This window comes from Humulus lupulus, chromosome X, assembly GCF_963169125.1.
Source record: "Humulus lupulus chromosome X, drHumLupu1.1, whole genome shotgun sequence".
Classification (NCBI taxonomy): domain Eukaryota; kingdom Viridiplantae; phylum Streptophyta; class Magnoliopsida; order Rosales; family Cannabaceae; genus Humulus; species Humulus lupulus.
This window is the reverse complement of record NC_084802.1, coordinates 131,975,762-132,002,147: the sequence shown is the minus strand read 5'-3', so window position 1 is coordinate 132,002,147 and position 26,386 is coordinate 131,975,762. Positions and strand designations below refer to the sequence as shown.

At 36.2% G+C, this 26,386-nt stretch overlaps 1 long non-coding RNA gene across 2 annotated transcripts; it reads right to left on the bottom strand.

The window, feature by feature from the left end:
- Window positions 1-4,278: 4,278 nt before the first annotated feature.
- On the bottom strand, window positions 4,279-5,060 carry LOC133807152 (uncharacterized). Of its 2 annotated transcripts, XR_009879173.1 has the most exons (4): window positions 4,976-5,054; window positions 4,647-4,745; window positions 4,426-4,560; window positions 4,279-4,362 (listed from the first exon to the last, which is right to left on the bottom strand). It is a non-coding gene; the product is annotated as an uncharacterized LOC133807152 (long non-coding RNA). The 2 variants fall into 2 exon arrangements; XR_009879174.1 differs by lacking the exon at window positions 4,647-4,745 and having other exon boundaries at window positions 4,976-5,060.
- Between the last annotated feature and the right edge of the window lie 21,326 nt (window positions 5,061-26,386).

The window sequence follows — 26,386 nt, the reverse complement described above, 5'->3', positions numbered from 1 at the left end:
GGTTATCGGCTGAGATTCAATCTTTTGGCACTTTGGAGCTCTAGGTTCGGGTTCATAGGGGGACCCATCCTCAGTTTTTAGCTCATTCACGTATCGCTTTTGGGCATTCTTGCCCGTCCCTGCGAGATGAGGCCCCCCCGAGATGGTTATCACATCTTCTCCATCAATTGGAGGGGGCCTATCTTCTTCTCTAGCTCGGGAATTATTGTTTTGAGCGAGCTGCAGCGCAGCTGCCCTCTGGCTAGTAGAAGCCTGATTATTATTCTGGTTCCTGACATACTATTTGAAGTATCCTCTCGAGATCAGTCCTTCAATCTCGTCCTTCAGCTGCCTGCATTCATCAGTAGTGTGCCCAGTATCTCTATGAAATCGACAGTACTTGCTGGAGTCTCTCTTGGACTTCTAATTTCTCATGGGGTCTGGACGCCTAAAAGGGACCTGGTTTTCATTAGCCAGGTATATATTCTCCCGAGACTCGTTGAGCTCGGTGTACACTTTGTACACGGAGAAATACCTTTCCCCTTTCTTCTTCTTTCCACCTTCCGCCTCGGGGTTACTTCCTTCATTCTTCTTCCTTTTAGAAGGGTTTTCTGCAGGGGTTTCGAGGCTGATGGGTCTGCCAAGGCCGAGGCAGAGTTTACGTTTATCGTTGTAGTTATGGGCTGAGAAGTCATGTTCAGCATTGACCTCGCCTCTTCTACATTGATAAACCTCTGAGCTCATCTATTAAACTCGGTTAAGGACCTCACAGGCTTTCTCTGCATATCATTCCAGAGGGGACTTCCCGGCATTACCCCAGCTTGGACGACCATTAGATGACCATTGTCGTCTACATCCCGAGCTCGGGTGACCTCCAAATTAAACCTCGTAAGGTAGCTCTTCAACGTTTCACCTGGCTGTTGCCGAACGTTGGTCAGGGTCGATGCTTCGGGTCTTACCCCGATCATGGCTCTAAACTGCTTTTTGAAATCTTTTGATAGCTGATCCCAAGAAGTGATTGAATGCCTCTTATATTTTTCGAACCAGTTTTTTGCAGGTCCTGTAAGCGATGCTGGGAATAACATGCATCTGAGCTCGTAACCCACATTACTTGCTCTCATTATGGTGTTAAATGTACTCAGATGACTGTACGGGTCGGACTTCCCTTCAAAAGGTGGGACATGAGGAATCCGAAATCCTTAAGGAAATGAAGTGTTGGAAATATGGGGAGCGAATGGTTCGAGCTCCTCATCAGAATCCTCATCTCGAATCCGACCTCGCTCATTCTGCAAGAACCTAAATGCCATTTCCAGCTAATCAATTCTTTCTTGATCTGGGTCCGTAGGGGGTCTCGCCTAAAATTGGCTATCATTGATCACAATTCCAGGCTCGCGTCTTCGCAGGGGATCTTTCCGCCCATTTAGGCGATCTCTCAGGTCTGGGTTCGATGGATTACCACTACCCCAATTCTGATTCAGGTGCTCCCGCAGGTCGGAGCGGTTCCTATGGTTTCCAGTATTTCTTCGTCCTTGATCATACATGTTGACTGATCTGGCGTTCCCTGAGTCGTCACTAGTGAGGCTTGTCGCATGATTGTTCCGAGATGGATTTCTTTCATGCTGCCTCGTCTCTGCAGTGCGAGATCGAGACATTTGGCTTCTCGCAGGCTGGGCGCTTCTCCGTTCTCTAGCAGCCTCTCTATTCCCCTGTTTCTGTCCTGCTTGCCTCGCCTCATCACCCTGAGTTGGTTGTGCGTTCCTCTGAGGTGGTGAGGGGTATCTTATTGGTGATGGTGGGAACCGTATAGGTGACGGTGGCTGCCAACCATTTCGAGGCCTGGATGGTCCCGAGTTCGCCTGTGCTGACTCGGTAACATTCTGTGTGTTACCAGGAATCTGAGTCTGAGCCTCTGCAGGGGCTCGGTTATTCCCAGCATCTACTGGTAACTCCACAATTGAGTTAGCCGGGGCCTTAGCCCGAGTGTTTCTTCGGGGTCTTGAGGAAGCAGATTGCTTTGCTGGTGGTGGAGGTTGCTTCGTTCTTCTTGTGGTAGCGTTTTTCCGAGGTCGCCCACGAGGCCTGCGGGGAGGAACATGAACGTCCCGTGGAGGTGGGTCTTGGTTCTCCTGCGGAGGTTGAGGCTGAGCCGCCTGCGCATCTGCGGCTAACCTAGCCAACTCTTCGTTCCGCTTCTTGGCCTCAACCAACTATTTTCTTAACTGTCGATTTTCAAGCTCCACAATGGGGACGTACCGTTTAGGATTATAGTACATGTCCTCATCGTCCCTTGGAGCCGGAGGTGCTGGAGGTCCTCGAGAATCGGAGGACTCACTTCTCTCTTCAGGTTCAGGATTCGTCATCGGCTGCTTCCCATCCTAGGGCGTCGTGGATAGTTTTCTTCAGGAATATTCTGATCATTCGCAGCCATAACTAATCAGGGATTGTATTGCTTAAGGCTCTCAATGAAAGCACCAAACTGTTGACGCCATTTTTCGTCAACTTAAAACGTAGAGCAATTAAGCAACAAGAACTATGGCGCAGATAAATAATACAGAATAACAACAAGAGTTTTACGTGGTTCAGCAATTAACTCTGCCTAGTCCACGAGTCAATTTTATTAAGACTTTGGATATTTCAGGAAATTCTTCAGGGATGAATTCTCCAGAAATTCTCTTAAGATATCAAAAATCCGTCTTTCAAATGTTCATGACCTCTCTATTTATAGAGGGCTCTCAGAGTTCGTTCCCACATATTTCAGGAAGATACTCCTCTTCATTAATGGGAATAATGACATTAAATTCTATAACTCCTACATACAAGAAAACGTCCCCTGAAGACCAGGAGGCATATAACAGATTAGTTAATATCCCTTTTATGTAGGGAAGTTACAACAATAAATATCTTTAAATGCATGGAACACGTCTCATCAGATGACCCATTACGTCGTTCGAGATCGGTAATCAATATCATGTCAGACCAGGTCTTTAGGTAAATTATGAGCTAGCCACCTTACCCCAAGACCAGCTCGGAGCGGGTAAATACCACCGAGGCCGTTACAATCCGAGCTTATACCCATGCCATGCTCGGGCTACTTGATCCGAAGACACCCGACAACGGATATACTCCGATGCTATGTCTTTCGAGCTTAGAAAGAACTTCGAGGTTACATATCTTCGAGGTTGCCACCTTGCTTCAAGGGTTTGACATCTGGACCACGATGTGCTTTAGATATCTCGAGCTCACACTTGACGAGTACAACTTTCGAGGTCACAATCTCAGGTCTCGAAATCTGGGCATAACAATAAGTTAATTTATGAATGTTTGAGATAATTGGACAGAAATTTCTGATTGGTAATTGGTTTGTTAATAAATAAATGAAATTCACTTTACAAATAGCATTCAAAGATTTTAATTAACTAATATATTCAAAATTAATAACATTTTAAAATTATAATAAAGTCAACATTGTATTTAATTTCAAAAATTTTGGACGTAAAATTAATATTCAATAAACACCCCCCCCCCCCCCCCCCCCCCCCCCCCACCAAAAAAAATAGCTAGACTAAATTCGAAATTATTTAATGATTTAAAAGAAATATTTAGTGTTTAAAAAATATATCATCTATTTAATTAAATAAATGTGTTGAAGTTTATCAGAACAAAAATATAATCCATTCATATTCCCTAAATCATGCACTAATTTTCATTGGATAAGTTGTCTAAATGGTTAAGTTGATAAGTGAATAATTTGTGATTGTTTGAGATAATTAGATATTAATTTTTGATTGGTAATTGATTAATTAATAACTTTTGAAATTTACCTTACAAATACCATTCACTTTTTTTAAATGATTAACATAATTAAAATTAATTTGTTCTATAATAAAATAATTAGACATTTAATCAAGTTGTAATTTAGAAAATTTAAATAAAATAAGGTTTTTTTTCCTTTATTCAAAATATTAATATTTTAAATAAAAAAAATAAGTGCAAACATGCTATTATCGTCTTTTTGAAATGTAATCTTGGGCTTTCTGCATTAATTCTCCTCTATTCTTATTGTAGTTTGAACTTGCAAGCCACCTAGTTATGTAACACCTCTCTTCATTAGAGTCAAACTACAATAACAAAAAAAAAAAAAAGGGTCAAGTGTACTCTTTTAAAAAGATAATAAAAAACATTATCACAAAGAGAACCAACCATGAAAGACCTTGAATCAAGCTTGCAACCATGATTCATAAATAATATGACGAAGACTCCATAATCGTACAAATTTGTTTGTCTAGGGACATTAGTTACACGAACAATACGAAAGCTAGAAAAATTGAAATTACAAGGGGTATTTTTTATTTGATTCTCGAAGCCCAAATCAAGATTGCGTAACTGCATTTAGAATAAATAAAATTGAAATTTTTTTTTCTTCCAAATCAACCAATAAAATCTTACAATCTCGACAATCTTAGATGATTGCAATATAGGAGACTTTTCATGAGCAAGTGAGTCCCAAACTTCAACTTTTCTTTCTTTTATAATTACTCGAGCAAGTATGTAGTGTTTCATGATGAAAATGGGAATATATATCTACAAGTATAATTAAAGTTAGAAATTCCATAATAATTAATAATAAATAAAAAAAAATAGGTTCTACATATAACTTAGACTCATACTTCATTACAATGGTCAAGGGAACCCATAAATCTTTCGTAGTAATGCATTCTCTTCCAACTTTGATATAGTGGTAAGTGTGGGTCGGGCAATAAGTTTTTCTATTATAAAAAAAAAATTAATTCTCCAAACATGAATTGTTACTTGACACAAATAACAATTAAAAAGACTCATCATTATTCTCACAGGAAAATACCAAATTTTACACTCTTTCCCATTCTTCGACCTCTCATCTTCAGTCAACAATGAAGATATCATAGTAATAATATATATTTACAAATAAAAAAAAATCACATTCACATTGTTAGTGTAAAAAAAAAGGACATAGAACCTCTGTCTCCAATTCAATATTAGGTCCAAGGTAACGAAAGTCACACCGTCGTAGAAAACTGTAACCACAATCAACTATAATATCCCTATATTTAAAAAAAAAAAAACAAATGTAGGACATAAAGAAATATTTTAAACACTTACAGAAAAAAAAAACATTAAGATAGCAAACTTACGATTGATTGAAGTTTGAGAAAATAAACTCTAACAGCTCCCTATCTTTTGGTCTAAAATGATTGTCGAGTTTAAAATGTTCAAACAACACACTTTGATCTAGACTAATAACTTGCTTTTCAAGAGATAGTGATGGTGAAGATTTTTTTTTTTTTATTTCTTCATTTGTTATTTTTATTTTTTTCTCATATTTGCATTTACATTTTTCCTTGTTTTCTAAATGCATTTTCAGAGACTCTAATTCATTTCTCATCTCTTTGAAATCATGATCGATTCGTTTCCTCCATTCGATATCGGATTCCATCAAGAATTTCTATTAGAAAGAAGAAAAAGAAGATTATCACTTAAAAAAAGGTTATAAATATGTTACAATTTTTTTTTAACAATTAAAACATTTCAAAATTCTATAAGAAAGAAAAACAAACAACAAAAAAATTATTGAATATCTTACAAACAAAAAAAACACTTTCAAATTGAAGCTCCTTCGCGTAGATACTTTGAAAAAAAATTGGACCTTTTTCATTAAACAAGATTTTCATGAGGAGGAATGGTTAAGAAGATAATGAAAATAAATAAAAAAATATATAAAATAAAAAATTTGGAAATTTTTATAGTGTCAATTAATTTCAAAATTGTGGATATATTTATATAAAAGAAATAAAAAATAATACTAAATAGGCAAGTGATAAAGATGATAAAAAATAATTAAAAATTAAAAAAATACAAAGAATTTCAAAATTTAGTTTAATTAGGTAATAAATATTAGTTTGAATGATAATTGTCACATTAATTATTCTCGCAAAAAAAAATTAAGTGATAGTTTATTTCAAATGAACATTTGTGTATATTTTATTATTTAATTTTTAATTATAGAAAAAATGTATTATTAAAAATATATTGATTTTTTTTTAATAAAAACTCAAAATAATGAAAAGATTTTTAATAAATATTATATGTATGTACGATATGCTAATGAATAAATTATCTTTTAATGTATATTACAAGCTATTAAATATATCAATCACTGTTTTTATTTTTGGAAACAAATAGAATAATAATTTTTCATTAACTAGTGAAGGGTATTGAATAAACCGATAGAATTATAATTTTCATTAATTAAAATTTTAAAATAATAAATATACGGACACATTAATATTAAAATTATTAATTATATATAGAAACTAAAATATGTTGCAAAACTATATTTTTTTTAGTGGCATTTGAAAAAATGAAACTAAAAATAATTAAATATCATTTTCAAATATTACAAAATTTTTAATAATAATGAATTACATACTTGTTTTTTATATTAAAAAATCTTTTTAGTGACATTCTATAAAAATGTTACTAAATGATAATTCAGAAAATAATTTCCTTTTTAATGTATATTTGTAGACATTTTGATATAATAAAATTTTATAAATACTTTCTAATAACAATTTAACATTACAATATTAGTTTATGTATAGAAAACAAATAGGTAATACACATAACATATAAAACGTATCTAATTATATTTACAAAAGTTTACTAAAACAAAATACATAATTATAGTATAGAGCTTTCCTTCTTCTTCTTCTTCTTCGGTTTCTTTCAATTTCTTAAAAAAAAAGTCTTCTAAGCTCTTAATTTTCTTCTGCAATCTGCATAGTCAAAATGCTTGCACTGGTAATTCAGACACCTCCTAAATCTCACAGAATGATACCTAGATATGCTCCATCCATCAAGCCATTTCTTGCTAACGATGCTATCTCTGCATCACTAAATTGAAATAATGACTGCAAATCCAATGAAAATGAGGATGTTAGTGAAGATTAAAATCGTACACTCAAAGAAATTTCATTATCAATATTCAATATCTTCGACATATCATAAGAAAATTATCCAGAAAAAAAAGATAAAATGAAAATAACATATGGACAATAGATCAAGAAAACTATATCACGAAACTTGCTAAACAAAATCAAATTCAAACCAGGAGTCCAAGATAACAAACACAAACATATATATAGATAAAAAAAATATCAAATATGACAAAAGTATATGAGAGCATTACCGCACAATGACAAGTATGGGAGGTGCACGACCTTGAGCTTTGAAGTCTTGACCCTAAGGTGTTCTATGGTGGTGGCAGTGACTTTCATATCTGTCTATAGAGCGAGATCGGAGCCGAGAATCCCAGAAACGCCGGCGACATTTAAAACCAATCTTTTTGAAAACCCAAAAAATAACCAATTTTTCTTTTTGAAAACTAGAATATAGCAGTTATAACATTCTTGAGTTATTTTTTTTTTATAATATATAATGCTTATTTATAATGCAAATTTCCTTTATAATGTTTATATAAGATTTTTTTTAATTCTTTAATTTAATAATGTTACACCCAGATTTCGAGACCCGAGATTGTGATCTCGAAAGCTGGACTCGTCAATTGCAAGCTCAAAATATCTGAAATGCATATGCATGACTCAGGTGTCGAACCCTCGAATCAAGATGGCAACCTCAAAGACATTTTTTAACCTTGAAGTTCTTTTTGAGCTCGAAAGAACTTGGCATCAGGATATACCCGATATCGGGTGTCTACAGATCAAGTAACCCGAGCTTGGCATAAGTATAAGCTCGGAGTGTGACAGCCTCGGTGGTATTTACCCGCTCCAAGCTGGTCTTGGGGAAAGGTGCCTAGCTCATAACTTATCTATAGACCTGGACTTGCATAATGCTGATTGCTGACCTCGAACGGCTTAGTGGGTCATCTGATGAGACGTAGTCCATGCATTCAAAAGTTATTTATTGTTGTAACTCCCTACATTAAAGGGATATTAACTAGTTTGTTTTATGCCCCTTGGTCTTCAGGAGACGTTTCCTTGTATATAGGAGTTACAGAATTTAATGTTATTATTTTAATTAATAAGCAGAAGTATCTTCCTGAAATATGTGAGAATGAACTCTGAAAACTCTCTATAAATAGAGAGTTCATGAACATTTGTGGAGGACAGATTTTTGATATCTTGAGGAAATTTCTGGAGAATTCATCCTTGAAGGATTTCCTGAAATTTCCAAAGTCTTAATAAAATTGACTCGTGGACTAGACAGATTTAACTGCTGAACCACGTAAAATTCTTGTTGTTTATTCGCTCTACATTTTAAGTTGACGAAAAACGGCGTTAACAAATAATTATATGACCGACATATCATCAGGTCACTCTTCTAAAAATTTGAAAAAATCACAATTTATTTTTAGAAATTTTAATTAAAAACTATAAATATAGATCATTGATCTTAATCCAATGATTAATATCAAAGTAACCATCCATGGTAGTAACCATTAAGAGTGCACCCATATATATAAATATATATATACTAGATACAAACAACGTGCAATATGCACGTTTGTTTAGTTTTATTTATAGAATTTATTAATTATTTTTATTAAATTTATATTAATGTCATATAAATTTCAAATAAATATCATATTTTAATTAAATAATTTATTTATTTTTGTTTAAGTTTATGTTTGTTCTAATTTTTTAATTTGGGAGGGACAATTATATATTATATGTTTAATATAATATTAAATATTATACATGTATTTTAAATTTAAGTTTCTTGCTAGTTTTTTAAAAAAATAATCAATTTGTTACTAATTAACAATAGATTATATAATATATTTAATATGATATTATTCTAATAAGTGAGTTTAAGTTTAATTAAATTTTATTATTTTAAAATAATTATTATTGTAAAATATCTCAAAAATATCCTATTTTAATTTGTTTAATTATTTATTATTTTTAAATAATTATCATTGTAAAATATCTAAAAAAATATCATATTTTAATTTGTTTAATTATTTATTATTTTTAAAAAATTATTATTGTAAAATATCTTATTTTAATTTTTTAATTATTTATTTTATTTTATTTAAGTTTAAGTATTTACAAACTACCGTTAGATACAAGAATATTTTGATAAATATAAGAATATTCCGTTAAAGTTTTCATTAAAAAAAATAAAAAACCGTTAAAACTAAGAATTTTCGTTATCTACATACTTATTATATAGAATATATATATAAATATATTTTCTCTTTTGAAACATAGAGTATTGATAAAAGTTTGATTTGCTATTTTACATTAACATTTTTTTTTTTAAAGAAAATCTACTAATAATCAGTCAGACATAAAATTGTTAGAATATTATTAAATTATTTAGAGTTAACAAAAACCATAATTCTAACTAATTATAATTAAAGTCAATATTGGGATCAATAAAAAAATATTCTCAATATGATAAACATTAATGCAGTTACTTAATATTGAGTTACTCAATATTTCATATTTTATTGGTTATCGAATATTTTGACATCAATTCTAACTGAGACTTTAGTGAAAGTTCTCACCTATATAAATATAGAGTTTTAGTTTCCAAACTTAATGCTCATTCTTATACTACATATAAAAAACTAGTGAGAGCTTGTGATAAATTTATTCTCACTAATATTTTTTTTTCTTTTTCTTTTTGTAAATCTAAAGCTGTTAGCTTGAGGATAACAAAATTAAAAGCTGAAGGTATACTCTAACGATTTCCTTAATTTTCGTAACAATCCTATTCAGTCTATTATGTATATTAGAATTGTATGCATCTGGAAAAAACATCTTACATTGATATCAAGAGCCTTGTTTACTTTTGTCTTTGAATCATTGTATGCATATATATATATATATATATATATATATATAAATGTATGATACTTCTTATACGAGGCGCAAGGGCAATTTTGTAGACATTGATTTTCAATTATATAGCTGTGATTTCTTTAGTTATAATAGAATGATTTGCATTTGATTTTTATCTTTTAATGTATTTTATTGCTAACCCACATTTTCCATTAACCGTTATCAACTTTTCTGTTGCAGCTTTAATAAAACAATCCTCTCAGCTTTCCTCTATTTTTTTTCTCCGGGCTTACTGTTCATGTAGCCAAGAAAAGAAATACAACTAACAAAAAGCTGATTGCCAAGAAAATAAGTTTACTGATCACATAGACGAAGATAATGTTTAAATTTATTTAAATATTCGGATTTATTTTACTTTTTTGCAACTAAATCTTCAATGGTCTCATTTATGTGTTTGCTACGATGACAACTTTTCATAGTTTTTTTCTTTAAATCAAATACCGTGGAGGACACCACCCGCCATTCCTCGTAACCTCATCAAAAATTGTTATATTATTTTTTACTGTAATATTTTAGATTAAATGTAAGTGACAAAAAGTGTTATACGTTGTATCACACAAAAAGAGAGTTATAACATTTTGTATAGTGTGTAATACAAATGTGTAACATATTTGAGAGTTATAATTTCAGTAACAAATTTGTAACTTCTAAATATTGCTTATTATTGTGTAGATTTGTTGTTACACAATTTTGATTTGAATTTCTCAAAGCCATAAGAGATATAACTGTTAGAGATGTGATTTTAACTCCCATAATATGTATGAAAGTTACAAAATCAAGTGAGAATGAATTTGTAACGTTTTGGAAAATTTGGAAAATTGGTAGCTGAAAAAATGTCGTGGGCTGCGGCTAGTATTTTTCAGGAGGCGGCCATAGAGGCAGATAACCTTTTCCAAACTTCGGTTTTATCCAATTTTGAACGTTTCCAACAACTAAGTAACTCCAAAATCTCTATTTTAATTTCATAAAACATCTAATTAAACATTGGTAACAGCTATGGGGGTTGGTGGAATTTGAAATTCAAATGGTGTCTCTAAACTCTATAAATAGGAGCATAATGCTTACTTGTAAGACACAACTTTCATATCCTTTAGAGCACTTGGCTAGAAAATACCTAGAGGCTTGATAATTTCACATAGTTATTTCCAAAATTGTGAGAGATCCCTTAGTGCTTGAGTTAGGGGGAAATAAGCTTTTGGACAAAGGTTTCAAACCTTGTTCAAGTTGGTGATTCCCAACACTCTTCACTTTGGTTGTGTGAGTGAGAGTTTCTTGTTCATTGTTCTTGTTCCTTTTTTTTTTCTATTGCTTTTCATCTTCTTTTATTATTCTCTATTTACTCTTTTATTTGTATCTTTTGTTTTAGAGTTGTAATCTCATCTATATTTTTCATTCTACTACTTCTAATTTATTTGTATCTTTTTGTCATAGAGTTGTATTTTCTATTTCTATCATCTTCTACCTCCTTTTTATATTTACATGTATCTTTTGTTATAGAGTTGTAACTTTATTTAATCAATCCTTGTTCATTTGTATATTTTGCTTAGAGTTGTAAAGGTCTTTTTTACCAATTCCATTGAGGCAACTTATATTTTCCTAACATTCAAAAGATTAACCATTTGTTTGTTTCAATGGAAGGTGAGACTATCAAAACCATGAGCCAAGACCTAGTGAGGTTAGATAGGTTTGATGGATCCAATTTCACTAGGTGGCAAGACAAGGTGAGGTTTCTCTTGACCACTCTCAAGATCGCCTACATCCTAGAGTCCACACTTGAACCTCTCCCAGCGCCATCCGATAAGGACACTCCTGAGGTGGTGGAGAAAAGAAGGAAGAGGGAGGAGGACAATCTCCTTTGTAGGGTTCATATCCTCAACGCCCTATCCGATAGGCTCTATGACCTCCACACCGAGACCAAGTCGACAAAGGAGATATGGGATGCACTTCAGACAAAATTCAAGGCGGAAGAGGAAGGTACCAAAAAGTTTTTGATTTCTTAATATATCAATTTCAAATTTTTTGGAGATAAACCTATTCTTCCTCAAATTCATGAGCTACAAATAATTGTTAAAAAATTGAAAGTTTTGAAGATTAAGCTTCTCGATGTCTTTCAAGTTGGTGCTATAGTGGCAAAATTACCAACTTGGAGGACCTATAGGAAAAGAATCCTTCATAAAAATGAGGATTATTATTTGGAGGAAATCCAAAAGCATATTCGAATCGAGGAGGAATTGATAATGACAAAATTGTGGAGGGGTCTAATGGAGAGACTTCCAAAGAAAATGCGGTGTCACAACCAAAACATCCCAAAAACAAAGGGAAAGGCAAGAAGGGTAATGAGACATCTTTGGGTTCAAAAATCAACCCAAACAAGTCAAAGGGCGAGAAAGGTCCCTCCTTTGTGTGTGGGAAAAATGGTCACTATGTTAGAGAGTGTAGGCATAGAAAAGACCAACAAGGACCTAAGGTAAATGCAAATCAAGAGGAGAATATAGTTGCAACCCTTAGTGAGGTGAATGCGGTCCAACGCAAGGTGAAGGGATGGTGGTATGACACATGTGCCACCGTCCATGTAACCTATGGCAAATCATTGTTCAAGATCTTTGAAGAGTCAAAGGGCAACCATGAGATTCATATGGGCAATGAGGGCAAATCCAATGCACTTAGCAAATGTACCATTGAAGTCTTTTTCACATTCGACAAGAAAGTCACATTAGTGAATGTGCTTTATGTTCCCGAAATGAGTGGAAACTTGGTAAGTGGTGATTTTCTTGGCAAGCTCGGCATTAAAGCCGTTTTTGAGTCCGGTAAAATTATTATTACCAAATCTAATGTATTTTTGGGAAAGGGTATGGTTAAGTTTGTTAGAGAATATATATTAATACTTCAATGGAAATATGGAGAAACCAAATACAACTCTATGCAAAAATACAATGGACAAGATAATATTGATTAAATAAATATTACAACTCAATTGCTCAAAATACAAGTAAATAGAAAGATGCAGAAGAAGAAGATTACAAACTCAATACTATAATAATACAAGTAAATAAGAAGAACAAAAGAATGAAAACACAAACAAACTCTCACACTCAACCAAAGTGTAGAGTAGTGGGGATCACCAACTTGAACAAGGTTCAAGACCTTTGTCCAAAAGCTTATTTCCCCCTATTCTCTAAGCACTAAGGGATCTCTCAAGCAAATAACTCTCTGGAATTATCAAGCCTTTTGGTGTATTTTTCAGCCAAGTGCTTTGTGAATGAAAAATGGTGTGTCTTACAAGTGAGCATTAGGCTCCTATTTATAGAGCTTGAGATATCCCTTTGAATTTCGAATTCCACCAACCCTCATGGCTGTTACCAATGTTTAATTGGATGTTTATGGAATTAAAATGGAGATTTGGGAGTTATTTGGGATGTTAGAACCGTTCAATTTGGAAAAAACTGAAAATTCACATAGGTTATCAGCCTCAGTGGCCGCGGCCACGACTTTTCAGTGGCCCCGGCCACTAGCTTCTGTCCCCCAAGCCGCGGCCACAGGCCATTTTCAGCACAAAAAAGTCATTTTTCCAAAACGTTCCAAAACGTCCCAAATCCTTTCCCACATGATTTTGTAACCTCCAAACACCTATTGGGAGTTAAAAACATGTCTTCAACAGTCATATATCATCATGACTTTATGAAATCCAATCTCAAATGTGTAACATATAATATACACATTATTGGGTAATATTTGAGAGTTACAAATTTGTAACTGATTTTGTAACTCCAAAATATGTCACATTTGGGCACACACATTAGTCCAATTTTGTGACTCTCAATAATATGTTACAAGGTGTGACAAATCACATTTTGTCACATTATTTAATTTAATATTATATTATATGAAGTAATATAACATTCCCACACTAGATTAAATAATCACTTTTTGTAACACTTATTTAATCAATCAAACATTATATTAAAATATAACATTCCCCCACTTGATTAAATAATCACTCTCTATAGAAACCTTTGCATTGGTGCATAAAGTAAAATGTCTTTCGACTTGAATTTTACCTTAGTATAATTATCATAAACTTTGTTGAAATTTTGGTTGCCGAAGCATTGAACCACTATCCCTTGATAACAAACCGGTGATAACACACACACCTTTGCTATGTTCACTTGAGACCTCAATGTCTCGCTTTTGCACCGTTAATGGCCATGTGCACATTCCATTCATAGACTTTTCTTGAGAATGACTCCCAATTCTCATGAGGGGCGGCACCACCCCTAGGTCTATATAGGTAGAACTCTTACAGTATTTTGTTACCCTAAAATACTTGTCTTTTCAAGACTGAATTCTATTAAAAAACCTTTCGGTTTTAACCCTCATTTTGGTAACACACTAGTAATCATATCTCAGATGGGACAAAATTTGAGTACTACTATCTATTCACTTGATTGACTTGTTATTACCTATTGAACCTAATACTAGTTTGGTTACTAGTATTAAGATAGGTTACCATCAACCGTGAATCTCTTTAGGGAGTCTAAGTCCCACCTCTTGAGATGTAGAAATAATTCCATTTGAATCATTTCTTTTCTCATGTATGCATACTTAGACACTCTCATTATTTTATTCAAACTTTGTTGCTAGCTATAGTTTGATTAAAACAATTACCTCTTTAAAATAGTGATTTTGACAATAGTCAACACCTCCACTATTTTATAGTTTAATATCCAAGATAAACATTTGAATATTAATTCTAGAAACCTCTTTGTTTCTAAAATTCTCCTTTATGTTTTAAATTGATTCCTTCTTGAATCAAAATATTACAAATAGTAACTTTAGACACCAAGCATGTCTAGATTTATCCATTCTATACACATATAGCCAATGCGATTTAGAATGTGGAATTCCAAATCACCTATTTGATAGAATGACCAAATTAATCAATTAATTAACAATTAATTGATTAACTTTGGAGCATCACCCCCACATTTTTCACATAGTGATAATAAAATATCACTTTAAAATAGAAATCTCTTCATTTCTAATAAGTCATTTATCCTCCAAGATAAATCTAGACCTATGATTCTCAAAGTTCATCATGAGTCCTCTATACCACATGATAAACTCTTAAGATAAAACATCAATGTTTATCTTGATTTATTACTTGCTAAAGCAAGAAACACTTATTTGAAAGTAACTTTCACTTGGTTGCTTTCTTTTATATATTTCACATAATAAAATGTGAACACAAATGTAATGTGAGAATTTCTCAAACAAATAATCACAAATTTTCAATTTTAGTTGTCTAAATAATCTCAAAATCACTTAAACAACTTTTGTGTACTTTCTAAGAGTCTCTTTGAGATTCTTTTGAAAGCATCAATTTGACATCCATTGATTTTCTCATCAAAATCAAAATGAAAATGTCAATTTTTTAAACACATTAAATCAAAGAAAATAAACTCTCATTGATTTATTTAAACACTTTGATTTCTTATGTTTTTTGTTTAAAATTATCTCCTCATTGAGATTAATTTAAACATATTACCATCTTTAACCAAAATGAATAAAGTTCTCTTTTATTCACCATTGGTGTAAAGATTCAAAATTGCTTCTCCAATTTTGTAATGTCTCCTCATTGAGATATTCAATGTTTAAGAATTATTGTCACTAAATAATTCTCAAATATTTTCTCTTTTGACTATTCTTTAGACTATAAGTCTATTGAGTCAATATGTCATCCCACAATTTTTGAATCCACTTTGATCCATTTTTCTTGCCATGGCAAGACACTTATCAAAAGATGTAACCCCCTTAGGTTCATCTTTTCTTATCTCATAATTGAGATGTTCAACACTTTAATTGAGAATTTTAATTTCTCATATTATTCTTTTTATTCACAAATTACATACTAACAATAATATAGGATAAAACCTATTAACATCTCACAAATGTTTGCATGATTATGATTTCACATAGTTGTCAACATACATGACTAATACTAATATGGCTCTTTATTAATATGAAAACATGAATTAAAAATATCATACACACATGATTTCACATTTTTATTGATTCACAAAATCAATATATAGGCATGTCATATAAAACTCTTAAATTGTCATCTCAATAATTTATCATTATCTCATAATAAGATAATTCTATAACATGTGTTGACCCAGATTTTGGTCAACTGACACGTAGTCAGAATATGCTTGATATGATTGAATTTGTAGAGAAGAATGTAATGACAAAAAGTAATAACAACACGATGTTTTTATAGTGGTTCGACCCCAGGATCTGGTAATAACCTACGTCCACTTAGACTGTTATTGATATAAGAATCAAAGGAGTGATCAAAGAACAAGGGTTCAATGAGTTTCACTAACCTCTGAAGAACAATACAATATCATTAGGAGAATTACTCTAATCTCAAATGATTCAAAAGCCAAAAGTCCCGTCCTTGAGCTATCTTTTGCTATTTATAGGCTCAAGGGGGATTACAAAAGATTGTTACAGATACTCTCTCCTGAATAATCGGATATTCTGAAGATTATGTGAGTTAAATTCGGGATTTTCAAAGATCTTCACAGTAATGTTACTTTGTATGCGGAACCATCGACCAGGCTGGTTGCAGGTAAGACCGGGCGGCTTACTGCTTCTAGTGCGCCCTTTGGTCGATACCCTAGCGGAGCTTTTCCAGGTGTCAGCCACGTGTCCAGGGATCATTTGCCACGTCATCAATGCTAATTTTTTGGATATGCCTCTCAATTGGAGGATATCTCAATTCTGCCCCGATCAGCCTCTTGCTGACATAGTAGACTGCTTTCTGTACGGCTTTTTCCTCTCGCACTAGTATCGCGCTAGCAGCAACTTCAGTAATCGCCAGGTAAACAAACAAAGTTTCTCTTTCAATTGGCTTTGATAAGATGGGAGGTTGTGCCATATGGGCTTTTAAGGCTTGGAACGCTTGTTCACAATCTATCGTCCATTCAAACTTCTTATTTCCTCTGAGTAGGTTGAAAAAAGGGACGCACTTGTCTGTTGATTTCGAAATAAATCTACTTAGGGCTGCGATCCTCCCGGTTAAGCTTTGTACATCTTTGATCCTTTCTGGCGACTTCATGTCGATCAGGGCTTTTATCTTGTTGGGGTTGGCCTCGATTCCTCTTGAATTTACAATAAACCCCAAAAATTTCCCTGATCCAACTCCGAAGGAACATTTGAGGGGATTTAACTTCATCTGGTATTTGTTTAATACATCAAAGCACTCTTGTAAATCCCTCACATGTCCTTCTGCCTTCTTAGACTTTACCAGCATGTCGTCCACGTATACCTCCATGTTTACACCGATTTGCTCCTTAAACATGTGGTTGACTAGCCGTTGGTAAGTCGCACCTGCGTTTTTCAGTCCGAAGGGCATTACTTTGTAACAGTATAAGCCCGTATCAGTCTGAAAGCTGGTGTGATCCTCGTCAGGGGGATGCATGCTAATCTGGTTGTAGCTTGAATATGCATCCATGAATGAGATGATCTCGTGCCCTGCAGTTGCATCGACCAGCTGGTCGATCCTTGGGAGTGGGAAGCAGTCTTTAGGGCAGGCTTTATTGAGGTCTGTAAAATCCACGCAGGTCCGCCACTTGCCGTTAGGCTTGGGAACCAGCACTGGATTAGAGACCCACGATGGATAAAATGCCACCCTGATGAACCCATTCTCCTTTAGTCTTTCGACTTCTTCTTTTAAGGCTCTCGATCTATCTTTATCGAGCAGCCTTCTCTTTTGTTGCACGGGTGGAAAGGTCTTGTCTATATTCAGGACATGGCTGATTACTGCAGGATCTATCCCAGCCATGTCTTTATGCGACCAGGCGAAAAACTCCTGGTTCTTTCGCAAAAATTCCACCAGTGCGTGCTTCGTGGTAGGCTCTAAGTTTTTCCCAACCTTTACGACTCTGGTCGGGTCTTCTTTGTCGAGTTAGACCTCCTCCAGGTCCTCGACGGGCCCAACATTTTCTTCAAAATCCCCAAAGCGAGGATCTAAGTCTCTATCCTCACTTTGGGCAACACCCTATTTGGTGACTTCATCACCGGATTGGGCTTGTGTATCTACTGCCATCTGCAACCTATCTGAGGTAGTGCTCTTCGACGTTCCATTCTTTGCCTTTGTGATTGAGGCGTTGTAGCACTCCCTGGCTTCCCTCTGGTTCCCCAACACGCATCCTACCCCCGCGTCTGTTGGGAACTTCATGGCCAAGTGCCACATAGAGATGACAGCCCGTAGATCAACCAATATAGGCCTTCCAATAACGGCATTGTACGCCGAAGGACAATCGACCACTACAAAAGTGGCGAGTAATGTCCTTGTTGCAGGCGTTGTACCTGTCGTTACTGGCAGTTTGATCAATCCGGCGGGGGCGAGTCCTTCTCCAGAGAAGCCGTATATCGTTTGGTTGCAAGGCTCCAAGTCCTTAACGGACAATTTCATGCATTCTAGTGTTGATTTATACAGGATATTCACTGAACTTCCTGTATCGACCAGTACCCTCTTCACCATCATGTTGGCCATTTGGATGTCCACGACCAGCGGATCGGTATGTGGGAACCGGACGTGTTGGGCATCGACATCAGAGAAGGTTATCTCACCTTCCCCTGACCGAGCCTTTTTTGGTGCACGTCCTCCACAGTCATCATCTCGATGTCCTGGTCGTGGCGCAGAGTCCGAGCATATCGTTCCCTGGCCTTTCCGCTATTTCCCGCGAGGTGCAGGCCTCCACAGATGGTTATGAGTGTGCCAGTCACGGGGAAAGGCTGTAAGGGTGGCGAGCGCTGGCGCGTGGGCGCTTGCTCGTTGCTACCCGGAGCTTCTCGATGGGAATTTCCCGAGGCCCGTACGTATCTTCTCAAGTGTCCTTGTCTAATAAGGAACTTGATTTCGTCCTTTAACTGGTTGCATTCATTGGTGTCATGTCCGTAGTCATTATGATAACGACAGAACTTGGTAGTGTCTCTTTTCGAAATATCCTTTCGAATGGGGCCAGGTTTTTTATAAAGCACACTAGAACTTGTGGCCTGATAAACCTCTCCCCGAGACTCGACGAGGGCAGTGTAGTTAGTGAACCGAGGTTCATAACGATTACCCTTGGCTCGTTTATTGTTGGAGGTGGAAGGCTCGTTATATGCCTGTTTTCCACCATTCTTGCCATTGCCGTTCCCATTAGGTTTGGAACCATTGGCGGCTTTGGCGGGTTCGGAAGCCTTCTTATCTTTGTTTGAGGGCTTTCCATCGTCAGCAATGGCTTCTTCGAGCTTGATGTAGCGATCAACCCGGTCCAAAAATTCTTGGGTAGTTCTTACTCCTTCCTTTCGGAGACTTTTCCAGAGAGGAGAACGACGTTTAACTCCTGCGGTAATGGCCATCATTTTGCCTTCGTCCCCCACCGTTTTCGCTCCAGCTGCCGCTCGCATAAAGCGCTAGATGTAGTCCTTTACTGATTCTCCATCCTGCTGGCGAATTTCAACCAGCTGGTTTGCTTCGGTCGGATGCACACGACCTGCATAGAACTGTCCGTAAAACTCCCTTACGAACATTTCCCAGGAAACTATGCTTGCGGGAGGGAACTTAAAAAACCATTCCTGCGCGGCTTCAGAAAGTGTTGCAGGAAAGATCCTTCACCGAGCGTCTTCGGACACTTTCTAAATGTCCATCTGAATTTCAAACTTATTGACATGAGACACTGGGTCTCCATACCCGTCGAAGTTTGGAAGTGTAGGCATTTTGAACTTGCTTGGAGTTTCGGCGTTAGCTATCCTTTGCACGAAGGGAGTGCCTTTCCTCCTATCATGGTCGATATAAGATGTCCTTCCCCCGACCAGTTGTTGTACTGCTTGGTTGAGGGCGTCTATCTGGGCCTGTACAGCGGCAGGAATCACTGTGGCATCTGTTGCTGGGGGGACATTCTCGCCATGCTGCTCACGGCGATCGTTGAGTACGTCTCTCAAATCTTCGTCTCTTCTCCGCTGCTCACTACCCCCGAGCCGGTTGAAGACATTATTTTGCCTGGGCTGCCCCCCAGCATCCCGTCTATCGGGTTGGTCATATTGAGGTACCTGGCTCCTGCCTTTACCTCTTTCTTCATTCTTTCGGCCAGCATTTCCCTTGTCTGAGTCGGCCTCATTATACCCATGGCCATCTCTGAACCTTGATTGGCTATGGTGGGATTGGCTGTTCCCTCGATTTCCGTCCCTGGCTGAAACGTTCCAAACGTTAGAGGGCGGCCTACGCTGGTCGTGGTGTCCCCGTGCATTATCATGCCGTGGGGGACCACGGACCGCAGAGCCTAACTCTGAGTCCCTCCTGTTACCAGGGGGATATTGACCTCTGTTCGGTAGGTTTGGCTCGTCGCCCCTACGACGTCTAGGACTATGAGGCTGATGCTCGGCCCTATTCTGCCTCTGTTGCAGGGGATTGCCACGACCAGCTTGGGATGGTGGTTGCGCCTCAGGGTCCATCAGGGACATCGCCATGGGGCGTTTGAGGCTGCTCGGGCCTTTGTGGACTCGAAGGCTGGATCGGTGGGCTTGGATTAGGACCCCTCTGGGGTGGCCCATTGACAGGTTGGTTCGGTTGCGAAACAAGTGTGGCTTGATTCCTTGCCAGCTGCAAGGCCGCCTCGAGGGTTGCCATGGCTTCACTCTGGCGGCGGTCCATCTCCGCTTGCCTTTTGCTTAATTCCGCACGCTGCCGTTCAATCTCCTGCTGCTGTCGCGCCACAACTTCGGCAACAGTCTCTTGACTAGCTTTCAGACTAGCCAGCTCCTCCTGCAACGCCCCAGGGTACTCTTCAGCGTTGCATCATCCATTTCCTCCTCCTCAAAGTCCAGATGTGGCTCATCCTCCGCCACACTTGCAGGGGGAGGAGGAGGTGGATTTGATGGCGCAGCAGCGGTCGCCTGTCCAGCTTTCCTTCCAATTTTCGCCATTAGTTTTCTCAGCAATAATAAATCAAGCTCTCAATGAAAGAACCAGAATGTTGACCCAGATTTTGGTCAACTGACACGGAGTCAGAATATGCTTGATATGAATGAATTTGTAGAGAAGAACGTAATGACAAAAAGTAATAACAACACGATGTTTTTATAGTAGTTCGGCCCCAGGATCTGGTAATAACCTACGTCCACTTAGACTGTTATTGATATAAGAATCAAAGGAGTGATCAAAGAACAAGGGTTCAATGAGTTTCACTAACCTCTGAAGAACAATACAATATCACTAGGAGAATTACTCTAATCTCAAATGATTCAAAAGCCAAAAGTCCCTTCCTTGAGCTATCTTTTGCTATTTATTGGCTCAAGGGGGATTACAAAAGATTGTTACAGATACTCTCCCCTGAATAATCGGATATTCCGGAGATTATGTGAGTTAAATTCGGGATTTTCAAAGATCTTCACAGTAATGTTACTTTGTATGCGGAACCATCGACCAGGCTGGTCGCAGGTAAGACCGGGCGGCTTACTGCTTCTAGTGCGTCCTCTGGTCGATACCCTAGCGGAGCTCTTCCAGGTGTCAGCCACGTGTCCAGGGATCAATTTCCACGTCATCAATGCTAATTTTTTGGATAACAACATGCTTATCATATTACCCAATAATCTACTAGGTTATTTACATATTAATCACATATAACAAAAACTCAACATATTGAATTATCTTCTAATCTAACCATTATAAAACAAAGGAGATTAGAAAACAATGAATCTCATTTATAAACGTTTCTTCTTCTCATTTCTATCACTATATGAAAACCATTAGATCTTCTAAGAAAACCAAAGAAGAGCATTACCTTATCTTACCATCTTTTCAAAGTTGGATCCTCATATGATCTCCATGGTTTCTCCTTCCATTGAAAAGGAATTTAAGCTTTTGATTGTTAGAGAATATATATTAATACTTCAATGGAAATATGGAAAAACCAAATACAACTCTATGCAAAAATACAATGGACAAGATAATATTGATTAAATAAATATTACAACTCAATTGCTCAAAATACAAGTAAATAGAAAGATGTAGAAGAAGAAGATTACAAACTCAATACTATAATAATACAAGTAAATAAGAAGAACAAAATAATGAAAACACAAACAAACTCTCACACTCAACCAAAGTGTAGAGTAGTGGGGATCACCAACTTGAACAAGGTTCAAGACCTTTGTCCAAAAGCTTATTTCCCCCTATTCTCTAAGCACTAAGGGATCTCTCAAGCAAATAACTCTCTGGAATTATCAAGCCTTTTGGTGTATTTTTCAGCCAAGTGCTTTGTGGATGAAAAATGGTGAGTCTTACAAGTGAGCATTAGGCTCCTATTTATAGAGCTTGAGATATCCCTTTGAATTTCGAATTCCACCAACCCTCATGGCTGTTACCAATGTTTAATTGGATGTTTATGGAATTAAAATGGAGATTTGGGAGTTATTTGGGATGTTAGAACCGTTCAATTTGGAAAAAACTGAAAATTCACATAGGCTATCAGCCTCAGTGGCCGCGGCCACGACTTTTCAGTGGCCGCGGCCACTAGCTTCTGTCCCCCAAGCCGCGGCCACTAAAAGTCAGTGGCCGCGGCCACATGCCATTTTCAGCACAAAAAAGTCATTTTTCCAAAACGTTCCAAAACGTCCCAAATCCTTTCCCACATGATTTTGTAACCTCCAAACACCTATTGGGAGTTAAAAACATGTCTCCAACAGTCATATATCATCATGACTTTATGAAATCCAATCTCAAATGTGTAACATATAATATACACATTATTGGGTAATATTTGGGAGTTACAAATTTGTAACTGATTTTGTAACTCCAAAATATGTCACATTTGGGCACACACATTAATCCAATCTTGTGACTCTCAATAATATGTTAAAGGTGTGACAAATCACATTTTGTCACATTATTTAATCTAATATTATATTATATGAAATAATATAACAAAGTTGTGCACCAATGATGTAACTTTCAATGTTATCAATAAAAATACAAATTTCGCTTATATTGTTGAGTATGATTCTTTATTTCTATGACATCTTAGACTATCTCATATAGGTTTTTCAACCATGAAAAGAGTAGTAAAATGTGGTTGCATGCAATATTAAAAACAATGGAAAATGTGAAACATGTGTTAAGGCAAAAATGATTAAGAAATAATTTCCTCGTGTAGAAAGATCATCTAATTTACTAGATTTAATCCATAGTGATCTTTGTGAATTAAATGGCATTTTAACTAGAGGTGGTAAAAGGTATTTTCTTACTTTTATAGATAATTTTAGTAGATATACCTATGTGTTTCTTTCAAAGAATAAAGATGAGACTTTTGATGCTTTTAAAGTATATAAATTAGAAGTTGAAAATCAACTCAATAAAAAGATTAAGGTGCTAAGAAGTGATAGAGGAGGAGAGTAATTCTCTAATGAATTCAATGCATATTGTGAAGAATATGTCATAATTCATGAATGCACCGTACCTTATACATCACAACACAATGGTGTTGCCGAAAGGAAAAATAGGACTTATCTAGAGATGATAAATTCTATGTTGGTGTTTTCTAAGTTGAACTTCAACTTACGGGGTGAAGCGTTGTTAACGGCTTGTCACATTCTAATCGAATACCGATGAAGAAAAATGAAATATCTCCATATGAGTTATGGAAAGGAAGAAAACCCAATGAAGGGTACTTCAAAGTGTGGGGGGTGTCTTGCATATTGCAAGAAAAACAAACCTAATAGAACAAAGTTATGTTCAAGATCCATAAAGTGTGAATTTGTTGGTTATGCCAACAACAGTAAAGCTTATAGGCTATTAGACATAGAGTCTAATGTTGTGATTAAATCTAGAGAAGCTGAATTCTTTGAGAACATGTTATGTGACAACAATTCTCAAGATTCAACATCTCTAAAGGAGAATTTGTTATATGAGAACAACTCTCAAGCATCTACATCCAAAAATGATTCTTAAGAGGAGAATTGTCAAAGGAATGTAGAGCAACCCATTAAACTTAGAAGAAGTCAAAGGGCTAGAAAGGAGAAAAGTCTAGGATTGGATGAGATAAATTCTCAATGAATTTCTTTCTATATGGTAGAAGGAAAAAGAGAGGAAGTCATTAGGAAAATTCCTATTGTACTTCTCGTTGAGGATAATCCTAAGACTTATAGAGAAGCCATGCAATCAAGAGATAGTGCATTTTTGAAAGAGGCCATCAATGATGAGATGGATTCCATTCTTTCCAACAACAATTGGGAATTGGTAGACCTCCCACCGGGGTCTAAGCCAATTGGGTGTAAGAGAGTATTTAGGAGAAAATATCACACTGATGACACTATCAAAACCTTTAAAGCTAGATTAGTAGCTAAAGGGTTTAGGAAAAATGAGGGTATCGATTATTTCGATACCTATGTGCCTGTTGCAAGAACAACTTCTATAAGAATTTTGTTCGCTTTGGCTTCTATACACAACTTGTATGTTCATCAAATGGATGTCAAGAAGACATTCCTTAATGGTGACCTCAATAAGGAGGTCTATATGGAACAACCCGAAGGGTTTGTACTACCAAGATATGAACATAAAGTATGTAGACTTGTAAAATCCTTATATGGATTGAAACAAGCTCCTAAGCACTGACATGAGAAATTCGATCAAGTCATCATGTCTAATGGGTTTAGGCATAACAATGGAGACAAGTGTTTGTATTCCAAAACTTGTAAGGGATATGTGATCATTGTTTGCTTATATGTCGATGTCATGCTTATTCTAAGCCATAGCATGAAAGGGAGAAAAGAAATGAAGAGGTTTCTATCATCAACCTTCAAGATGAAAAATCTTGGAGAAGTTGACACCATACTTGGTATCAAAGTGAAGAAACATAGTGGGGGTTTTACGTTAGCACAAGCCCACTATATTGAGAAAGTATTGAACAAATTTAACCATCTAAAGGTTAAAGATGCCAATACTCCATTCGACCATAGTGTAAAACTAGAGAAGAATGAAGGAAGAGTGGTGGCTCAATTGGAGTATACAAGTGCTATAGGAAGTCTTATGTATGCCGCCCAATGTACTAGAACTGATATAGCATTTGCAGTAAGTAAACTTAGTAGGTTTACAAGTAATCCAAGTGTGGATCACTGGAAGTCTATTGGGAGAGGCCTAGGTTATCTCAAGAAAACCAAAGGACTAAGCCTTCACTACTCCAAATTTCCTTCAATCATAGAAGGATATATAAATGCAAGTTGGATATCCAATCTTGGGGACAACTTGTCCACCACTGGTTGGGTATTTACACTTGGTGGAGGTGCAATTTCCTAGAGTTCTAAGAAACAAACTTATGTATCTCATTCCACTATGGAAGCAGAGTTCATAGTTCTAGCTACTACAGGTAAAGAGGCCGAATGGTTAAGGGATCTTTTGATGGAGATACCCCTAATCAAAGAGAATGTATCCACTATATCGATACATTGTGATAGCCAAGCAATATTGGCAAGAGCATACATCGAAGTGTATAATGGGAAGTCTAGACACATTAGTCTAAGACATGGATATGTAAGAGAATTGATTTAAAGAGGATTCATCTCAATATCCTATGTGAGAACAAGTGAAAACTTGGCGGATCATTTCACTAAGCCACTAACGAGAGATTTTGTAACGACCCAAAATCGTTAATAAGGCTTAGGGCCTTGATTAGTGTGTCAGGAGGACATAATTGGTTTATGTGTATGTTTAATTAGTTAAATACGTGGCATGCATGATTAATATGATTATATGGATATATTATATGCATGTTTATGAGTATTAGATATGCATGGGGGCCCTTTATAGCTTATAATGGCATATTTGTAATTTTGGCCCGTTGAGGGCATAAATGTGATTTATGATTGAGACCACATTATTATGTGGATATATTTGCAGCATATGGCTTGAGATGGTCCGAGTGAGCGGACTAGCGAAATAGTCACAACGGGGTTTAATACCCGGATCGGGGAGAGCCTAGGAGTATTTTTGGGAACTTTGGTGGGAGGTGGCATCACAGACTAGGGACATTTCTACTTTGAGTTGGATGGGTTCAGAGATCTGTTCAACTAGAAATACTATAACGTTGTCGTTAGGGCAGCGAAGGTGAATGAGTTTGTTGGGTTGGTACAGGGCAGCATGATAGTTACAGAGTATGCCCTGAAGTTTGACAGGCTTGCGAAGTTTGCATCAAACTTAGTGCTTACTGATGCAACCAGACATGACAGATTTATTCGAGGGCTTAATGCTATGATAACCCGAGATGTGAGAATCACAACAATACCTAGGGGAATGAATTATGCCCAGGTTGTTGAGAAGGCTCTTACCGCTGAAGAGGCGGAGAATAAGATATGGAGAGAGAATGCGGCGAGATAGGAGGTTTGCAGGGCAGTGCTTCCAGACACAGGGTCTGGTAGGGGTGGAGGCCCTAGTGATTTGAAGAGAAAGACCCCTGACA